Consider the following 10,065-nt stretch of genomic DNA (forward strand, 5'->3'; position numbering starts at 1 on the left):
ATAGTACGGCTCTCCTATGATTCAAATCCACCAAAGAGAAATGTAGAACAACGCCGTTTTCAATAGTCTCCGAGGGCACCGAATCGTCTCGTGCCTAGTGATGAAGCATCTGAGAAACTCAAGGCACACGATTAGTCCGCAAATGCATTGTCATCAATCACCAAAACACTTAAGGGATAAATATGCCCTTACAATCTCCCCCTTTTTGGTGGATTGATGACAATACGGGATTTGCACATAGATGAGATGATATTGAGCAAAGGCAAACCCCTCCTCTCTAAAATATAGACGGGCTCCCCCTAGATGTGTGCAATCTAGATGAACGCTTTGGACTGCATAGCACACAAACTAGGATCAACACCCCCCCCCTATATTTTAGAGACAAAGACATGATAATTAACATCTAAGTAGAGCATAGCACAAAGGTAGCACAATATATCACAAGCTCGCTAAGATAGACAGAGTGCATATGTCTTACACCATATGAAGTAAAGCAACCCAAAGCAACTGAAACGAGGTTCAAAATGAGAAAGCAGCAAACACACCGAACACGAACGACGACGCAAATCCCTACACTCTCTCCCCCTTTGGCATCGAGACGCCAAAAAGGCAAAGAGGACACCTACACACAAGGGGTGGCTCAAGCAGGGAACTCATCCCAAGGCTCCTCGTCAGACTCCTCGGCGGCAGGGATGGTCTCCTCGACGTCCTCCTCAGAATCAGTCCATTTGTAGCCTTGCTTCTCCATCCACTCGGCCTCTGGGGTGATGCGATCCTCAGAACCACCAGACACGTCCTTGCCATACATCTTCAAGATCTTCTTGTCCCGGCGGCGACTCTCCTTAGATGCCACGTGAGTCCTGTACTGCCCCTTGGCTTGCATGCAGAAAAGAGTCTTCATCTTGTCCTTTAGCTTCTTGGCCCACGAGGGCATAGAGGAACTCTGGGAAGACCTAGCAGCACAGTCCGCAGCAACATCCTTGGCGCCAGCATCTTCCTCATCAACAGCAGCCTTAGCAGAAGACGCCTCAGCACGAGTAGTGGTGTTGGCCCATTGGGGCTTCACACGCAGACAGATGGGAACATGGCGAATCCAGTCTGGAGCAAGGAACTCCTCACCAGGGAACATCTTCTCCCGCGTCTTCGAGATCAATAGAAACAAATAGGGCCCATAGATAGGCACCTTGCGGTTGAACACCGCAAACCGAAGCTCACACCACAGATGTGTGAGACATCAAGTGGCTGAGTCTGAGACAAACGAGCCTCCTCGCAAATGAGCATCATATCCACCATATAGGCATGAACCTTGTCCTTGTCACCGATGCGAGGGAACAAGGAGTTGCGGAAGATGCGATGCATGATATCCAGAAAAGAGTTGAGCACCAACCCCGTCTTGCCATTGGCGAGCGCCTTCTCAACATAGTATGGCGCAAGCTTGTCCTTGTTGGCAGATTCAGAGTTTGCATGGGGGCGAACACCCACGGGAGTGTTGAGCCCGTCATCAGGAACCTGGAGCAAATCCATGAACTCCTTCCAGGTAGCAGTCAGCTGACGGCCATTGGTCATCCAGGTCATCCTCTGCTCCTCATTAGAGTGAAAGTATACTAAGGCAAAGAACTGACAGATAAGCTCAGGGTCATAGTCAAGGTGAAAGGATATCACATGCTCAATGCCAAACTGCTCCACCAAGTCCAGAGCCTCTCCAAAGTACTCACGGAACTTGTCCTTCCTCATGTGATGCATTTCAATCCATTTCACATCCACGTAGGTATTCTGCTTGTTTTAGATGACATCCAGATAGATGAGAGTCTGTTGCTTGTTCCAAAACAGCTCACAACCTTTGACAGAAGAACGAGGGTGCACATACGGGTGGAGTTGCCTGAGACGGACGTACTCAGATTGGGATATCTCGTCCATGCCCTTAGCGGGTTCCTTGTGCTTGCTAGCTGATGTCTTGACATGGCGCTTGGGGGCAGTGGAGCCCTCCGGTGCTTCACCTGGATTGCGCAGACGCTTGGAGCCCGTGTCACGACTGGGATTGGAACGGCGAGAGCCACCACCTGAGACACAAATGCAAAACACCAACGAAACGCAAAGAGGATCAATGCAAAGACCACGACAAAGCACACGAAACATATAGAAAGTATATGTGAAAGTTGCCATGAGATAGATGTGAGCCACGGTAGTGCTGCCAGAGCCTGCGATACTAAAATATCAGTACCGCTCCAGGTCGTGGTAGTACCGTGCGAGGTCACGGTAGTACCGTGGTTGGAGCGGTAGTAAAATTTTAGTACCGCTGTGAGCGCGGTAGTACCGCGCCAGACGGGCGGTAGTACCGGACCAGCGGTAGTACCGCGCCAGACGGGCGGTAGTACCGCGTCATGTCAGATCCAAACATCAGTTCGAATCTGAAAAGAACCGCGAAACCATGGTGGCGCTATGGTGATCAAATCTAGCACAGGACAAAAATACAAGTATAGTTCCTACGCAAAACTACTCTCCTTCATCCTACTCTTGCATAGAAATAGTCTAAGAATCTCTAGAACACACAAGTCTCCCCCAAAAACCTAGATGCAAAGATCTCAACAAACCGAGAAAAAGTTGGGGAAAAACCTTGGTCCATAGCAAGAGCACGTGGTGGAGAAAGATCCCACCGGACGGAATCACGGGAGGGCAGCCGTGGGAGGAGATCCGGCAACGAACGCCGGCTCCGTTCTTGAGCGTGGGAGAGAGAGACGACGTGGGGGGGAACTGTGAATAGGTATGGGGGAGTTAGAACTCCCCCTGTCCGTCCTTATCCCCACGCGCCCACGCTAGCGCGGTAGTACCGCATATCATCGCGGTAGTACCGCTCAGGCGGAAGTACCGCACCGTAGCGGTAGTACCGCTCACCCAGGCGGCAGTAAAAAAAATTACTACCGCGTGGGGGCAGTAGTACCGTGCTTCCCAAACGCGGTAGTACCATGGCTGGACGCGGTAGTACCGTGAGCTCAAGACACCGCGGGTTTCAATCACGAGAAGAAGGTCTTTGCAAGAAAACTTTTCGCACAAGGAAGCCATAAGAACACGCACAAACCAAGGGCAGAAAGACAACAAGAAACCACCAAGCAACACAACCTCTCAAAAAGGAGAGGGCGGTGGCCGGAGCCACCTATGTTTGAGTTAGATGGTATGGCACCGCGAAGAATTATCCTTGGGCCCATAACCAAAACTCGTCTTTGAAGCACAAGTACCATCAAAAATGGCTAATGTGAAAGAGTTGATCTATTTATGCATAATGGGGGGAGGGAAAGTTCATTGAGAGAACAACACTCCCCCTATGTCCATGCCTACACCTAAACTAGACAACAAATTGAGTGTGGTGTGTTGGAATTAAACACGACAAGACGTGTCCGTGTCCGGCAGTGCGTGCACGTACGTGTCCGTGTTTGTTTTCCTATCCTTCACCGAGTAGGATAAGATTAGTTGGCAGGTTAGCTAGCTAATATAAATACTCATGTACCTCTGTACTCTTTGTGAGATCACAAAGCAATAAAGTAAAACAGGAACAACACGTTCCTGTGGCAATACCTTTGCTTCGTGTGCGTGCGTGAGTACTAGATTGATCTTACGATCGAGTAGCTAGCTACTACGTGCGTGGTTTGTCTCGCCGTGTTTCGCTTTGGCCAAGTGCATCGGCCAACAGCGGATTGGCTGAGACTCGTCAACGTTGCTTCGTTCGTCGTCATCGTTGTTTGTTGTCGGTCATCGCCGTCGCTGGAAAGTACTCGGCGTCGGGTCTGGACCAACAATTGGTATTAGAGCAAGGTTGATCTTCTAGTAACGGAGGATCATGGCGGACGATGAGAAGACCAAGCAGTTGGTGGAGTACTCTGGTGCAGCTAAAGTAATTGCTGCTCCAGCGAGTTCGTCATATCCACGGTTTGATCGCGAGAACTTCGGGGTCTGGAAGGCCCTAATGGAGTGTGGTCTCCGCGCCAACGAGCTATGGGACGCGGTGGATCCCGGAGGCGACGCGTTCAAGAAGGAGGGAGCCAAGCACCGGAAGGATCGACAGGCAGCGTCAGCGATTTACTCGGTGATGCCGATGGATGTCCTCCAACACCTAATCGTCAAAGAAACGGCGAAGGAGGTGTGGGATACGTTGAAACTCATGTTCGAGGGACACGCCCGTGTCAAGCAAGCCAATCTCCAAACTCTCCTAAGGAACTACGAGACTTTGGTCATGGGCGGTGATGAGCCCGTGGATGCGTTCGCCTCACGGGTGGCTACTCTCCTCAATCGAATTCGCGCGCTTGAAGAGAACCTGACGGAGGCCTTAGTTGTCCGGCGATTCTTGCGTGCGGCCCCTCCCCGGTACCTGCAAATTGTCACGGCAATCGAGTAGTGCGTCGATCTCGCAACTCTCTCCATCGACGATCTTGTCGGACGGTACAGGGCTCACGATGAGAGGATGCGGTATAGTCTTGGGGACGGGAGGAACGATGAGCTTGTGATGCTCACAAAGGCGCAATGGATCGCCCTCGAAAAGCAAGGCAGATCCACAAGCAACAACAAGAAGAAGGGAAAGCAGCGTTCTGAGAGAAAGAACTTCGCCGACTCGGACGACGACTCAGACAATGAGGCTGCACCACCACCGAGGAGAAAGTTTGACATCAGGAAAGTGAGGTGTTATAACTGTGGACTCCTCGGCCACTTCAAGGCTGACTGCGAGGAAGCACCGAAGCAGAAGGCGCTCATGGCCCAACAAGGAGATGATGGTGACATGATGTTGATGAGCGAACTCGTGGACGAGGAGGATCTAGACTCACAAGTGTTGACTAAAGAAATTGTTGAGCTTGCGGAAGAAAAAGTTTGCCATCAATATTATGGTTCGGAAACCTGTGTCGAAGTTACAGGTGCGGGGAGTGATTCTGAAACTTATGTCAGTGCTATGGACGTAAGTGCCAACTTTGCTGGAGCGGATGCGGCGATAATTGCATGTGCTCGTCCATGGAGAAGTAGTCTCTGTGCTGATCGACTGGAGAAGAGGTCCGTAGGTGGCCTGAAGATTGAGACAAAAGTTTTGACTCCAGAGGCGTACGTGGCGCCAGATGTCCACGGAAACAACTCGGCAAAGAGCGTTGTAGGCGATCACCAAGCAGCGAGTCGAGGCGAGCGAGGCACACGCGTGCTGTTACATAGCCAGCCATGTGCGTTGAAGGGGGCAGCCTAACAAAGGACGGGTACGCAGAAGGAGCCGGCCACTCCAGCGAGCTGGGCTATGGTGGCCACTGCAAGCTAGCAGCTGAAACATCACCACATGGATGCATGGTGCATGGGACAGAACGTGGGCAACATCCAGCGGACGGAAAAGACCCACTTGGGGAAGTGTATCATGGTTCATACGTGGTGGCACCTGGAACTTTACTAGGTGTAAATGATGCAGCGCGAATCTCATGCGTGGGGGGTGCAGTAGCATCACTTGGTGGCCAGTCAGCCAGTATGTCCAGTACTCTACCTGTCAGCCTAGAAGCAAGCATCAGTGGTGGCTCGCAGTTGCTAGCAGAATTGTATGCAGATGATGATGTCACTTCGGCACCTATGTCGTCTCCGAAAGCAATGGAGGAACAGGCACCAACACCTACACCCGTTCTGCTACAACCGGTGTTACACTCATATTCGGAGAAAACTCTTCGGATGATTGACCCGGTAAAAGTGAATGGGAGTGGGCGACAGTGTCTAGCAAGCGCCGAGGAACCAGTGGAATTTGTGGACGCAAATACAAAGGAGTGTTGGCGTCATGCTATGATAGAGGAGTTGGGGTGGATCCATGACAATAATTCATGGGAGCTTGTGGATCTTCCCAACAATGAAAAGGCTATGGAGCTCAAGTGGGAATTCAAGGTGAAGAAAGATGTTGAAGGGTGCATGAAGCACAAAACGAGGTTTGTGGCCAAAGAGTATGTGCAAGAGAAAGGTGTGGACTTCGAAGAAGTGTTCGTTCCCAATGCAAAGATGGAGTCGATGAGATTACTCATCGCTCTCGCAGCTCAGGAATCATGGAAAGTACATCACATGGATGTAAACTCCGCGGTTTTGAATGGCGAGATAGAAGGAGATGTGTATGTGAATCAGCCACCAGGATTCATCAAAGAGGGAGAGGAACAAAGTACTGAAGCTACACAAAGCCTTGTACGGGCTATGGCAAGGCTCTCGGGAGTGGAACATCAAACTTGATCGGACATTGATTTCTCTTGGATTTGAGAAAGCCCCACTAGAGCATGCAATGTACAAGCAAGGTGAAGGAAGGGATCGTCTACTAGTTGGCATCTACGTCGACGACCTATTAATTACTGGAGCAGATGAAGGGGTGATTGCAAAGTTCAAGCTACTGATGAAAGAGTTTTTCGAGATGGATGATCTCTGCCTTTTGAGCTACTACCCCGGGATAGAGGTACATCAAAAGCTGGAGCGGGTCACACTATGCCAGGAGGCATACGTAAGGAAGGTACTTGAAAGCAGTGGCATGAAATATTGCAATCCAGTTAACGCTCCAATGGAACCTCGTCTTGAGCTAAGCAAGAGCAAAGTATCCGCAGTTGATGCAATAGAGTATATTGCAGCTACCACTGCGGTGTGCCAAAGTGTGTGGCTAGGGAGGCTACACGGTGATCTCATGGATCGAGATCCGGAACAAGTGGTGCTTAATGTTGACGGCAAGTCCGAAAGTTTTCTACGCGAAGATCCAGTGCGGCATGATAGGAGCAACACATTGATACGGTGTATCACTATAGAAAGGATTGCGTGGAAGAAAGTAAGATGAAGGTCAACTACGGTTGCACCGATGATCAGCTGGCGGACATCCAGACCAAGGCTTTGGATCGAGAGAAGTTCTTGGGGCTGCAAAGAAGAATCGACGTCGGCGCTGTAACGTGACGATGTCGTGTTTAGGGGGGTGATTGTTGGAATTAAACATGACAAGACGTGTCCGTGTCCGGCAGTGCATGCACGTACGTGTCCGTGTTAGTTTTCCTATCCTTCACCGAGTAGGATAAGATTAGTTGGCAGGTTAGCTACCTAATATAAATACTCATGTACCCCTGTACTCTTTGTGAGATCACAAAGCAATAAAGTAAAACAGGAACGACACGTTCCTGTGGCAATACCTTTGCTTCGTGTGCGTGCGTGAGTACTAGATTGATCTTACGATCGAGTAGCTAGCTACTACGTGCGTGGTTCGTCTCGTCGTGTTTCGCTTTGGCCAAGTGCATCGGCCAACAGCGGATTGGCTGAGACTCGTCAACATTGCTTCGTTCGTCGTCATCGTTGTTCGTTGTCGGTCATCGCCGTCGCTGGAAAATACTCGGCGTCGGGTCTGGGCCAACATGGTGGGGGTGCACGGTTCAAGTCACATTGCTCGAATCAATGATATTTAGCTCATGCCTTAACTCGCGAAATCTTGCTTCATCCAAGGGCTTCGTGAAAATATCTGCAAGGTTATCATGAGTGTTGACATACTTGAGCTCGATCTCCCCTCGCCTAATGTGATCCCGGATGAAATGATACCGAATCTCAATATGCTTCGTCTTGAAGTGTTGCACCGGGTTGAGAGAAATCTTGATGGAACTTTCGTTGTCACATCAAAGAGGCACTTTGTCACAAATGACACCGTATTCCTTTAAAGTTTGCCTCATCCATAATAGTTGTGCACAACAACTACCCGCCGCCACATATTCTGCTTCGGTGGACGAGAGAGACACACAACTTTGCTTCTTGGAAGACCAACTCACCAAAGAGCACCCAAGAAACTGGCACCCTCCGGAAGTGGACTTCCTATCCACTTTGTCTCCCGCCCAATCGGAATCCGTAAAACCTTCAAGCTTGAAGTTTGCCCCTCTTGGGTACCATAAGCCAAAGTTTGGGGTATGAGCCAAATATCGAAAGATTTGCTTGACCGCCACATAGTGACTCTCCTTCAGTGCGGCTTGAAACCGTGCATACATTCCCACACTCAACATGATATCCGGTCTAGATGCACAAAGGTAAAGCAAGGAGCCAATCATGGAGCGATATACCTTTTGATCCACCGCTTTACCATTGGGATCAATATCAAGTTGGCACTTGGTGGGCATCGGTGTAGTAGCCGGCTTGACATCACTTAGCTTGAATCTTTTTAGCATGTCTTGAGTGTATTTGGCTTGATTGATGAAGGTTCCTTCTCTTCTTTGGTTGATATCAAAACCAAGGAAGAACTTCAACTCTCCCATCGAAGACATCTTGAACTTGGAGGTCATGAGAGCGGCAAATTTCTCATTGAAAGCTTTGTTAGGGGAACCAAAGATAATATCATCAACATATAGTTGGCATACAAACAACTCCTCTTTGACCTTCTTAGTAAAAAGAGTGGGATCGATTTGTCCCACTTCAAATCCACGATCTTGTAACAACTCGGTAATGTGGTCATACCACGCACGTGGGGCTTGTTTAAGGCCATAGAGTACCTTATCGAGTTGATACACATGATCCGGGAAGTAGGGTTCCTCGAACCCGGGGGGTTGCTTGACATAGACCAACTCATTAATAGGACCATTAAGAAAATCACTTTTCACATCCATTTGTTGCAACTTAAAGTTGTGATGGGAAGCATAAGCAATCAACAAATGAATGGATTCAAGACGAGCAAAGGGAGCAAAGGTTTCACCGTAGTCGATACCCTCGACTTGGGGGTAGCCTTGTGCTACCAATCTTGCCTTGTTGCGAATGATGTTCCCATGAGCATCTTGCTTGTTCTTGAAAATCCACTTGGTTCCAATGACGTTGTGGTTCCCCGATGACCTTGGCACCAATCTCCACACCTTGTTGTACTCGAAGTTGTTGAGTTCTTCATGCATGGCATTGAGCCAATCCGAGTCTTCGAGCGCCTCATAGACCTTTTGGGGTTCAACACAAGAGACAAACACGTGATGTTCACAATAGTTTGCTAATTGTCTGCGAGTGCTTACCCCCTTTCTTAGGCTTCCAACCACATTCTCCATGAGATGGCCTTTGGTGGTGAGTTTGGAAGCAATCTTCACGGCACGACGCTCTAATTCCTCCTCGGATGTGGAAGGAGGAGGGTTAACTTGATAATCTTGAGCGTCGTCTTGAGCTTGTTCTTGATCTTGAGCTTCTTCATGATCTTGAACTTGCTCGGCGGGAAGAACTTGACCTTGGGCATCATTTGGAGGTTCACCACCATCATGAGATTGATCTTGCCCTTGGTCTTGTTCACGAGGTTGAGGGCCTTCACTTTGTTCTTCGGAAGCGGGTGGGTCTTGAGTAGGTGGTGGCTCCACTTGAGTGGAGCATTGTCCTTCTCCTTCGACCACAAGGGGTTCCTCAATGGGTAGAATATGACCAATACCCATTCTTCTTATGGCTTGGGGAGGAATTTCATCACCTACACCACAAGTACCACTTTGCTCCACTTGGGAGCCGTTATTCTCGTCAAACTCCACGTTACACGTCTCCTCAATGAGTCCGGTGGACTTGTTGAGAACACGGTAAGCATGAGAGTTTGTAGCATAACCCACAAATATGCCCTCATGAGCTCTAGCCTCGAATTTAGACAAACGAACACCTTTCTTGAAAATGAAACACTTACAACCGAACACCCGGAAGTACTTGAGGTTGGGATTGTTGCCGGTGAGTATCTCATAAGGAGTCTTGTTCAAGCCTTTGCGGAGATAGAGCCGATTGGATGCATGACATGCGGTGTTGATGGCTTCGGCCCAAAAGTTGTATGGAGACTTGAACTCCGCCATCATGGTTCTTGCCGCATCCATCAACGTCCGGTTCTTCCTCTCCGCTACACCATTTTGTTGAGGGGTATATGGTGCGGCATATTGATGCTTGATCCCCTCATCACTAAGAAACTCATCCAAGGTGTAGTTCTTGAACTTGGTGCCGTTGTCACTTCTTATTGTCAAGATCTTTGCATTATGTTGACGTTGAGCTTCATTTGCAAAGTCGATGACGGTTTGTTGAGTCTCACTCTTCCTCTTGAAGAAGTATATTCAAGTGTATCTTGAATAGTCATCCACA

Source organism: Triticum aestivum, chromosome 3B (assembly GCF_018294505.1).
Source record: "Triticum aestivum cultivar Chinese Spring chromosome 3B, IWGSC CS RefSeq v2.1, whole genome shotgun sequence".
Classification (NCBI taxonomy): Eukaryota; Viridiplantae; Streptophyta; class Magnoliopsida; order Poales; family Poaceae; genus Triticum; species Triticum aestivum.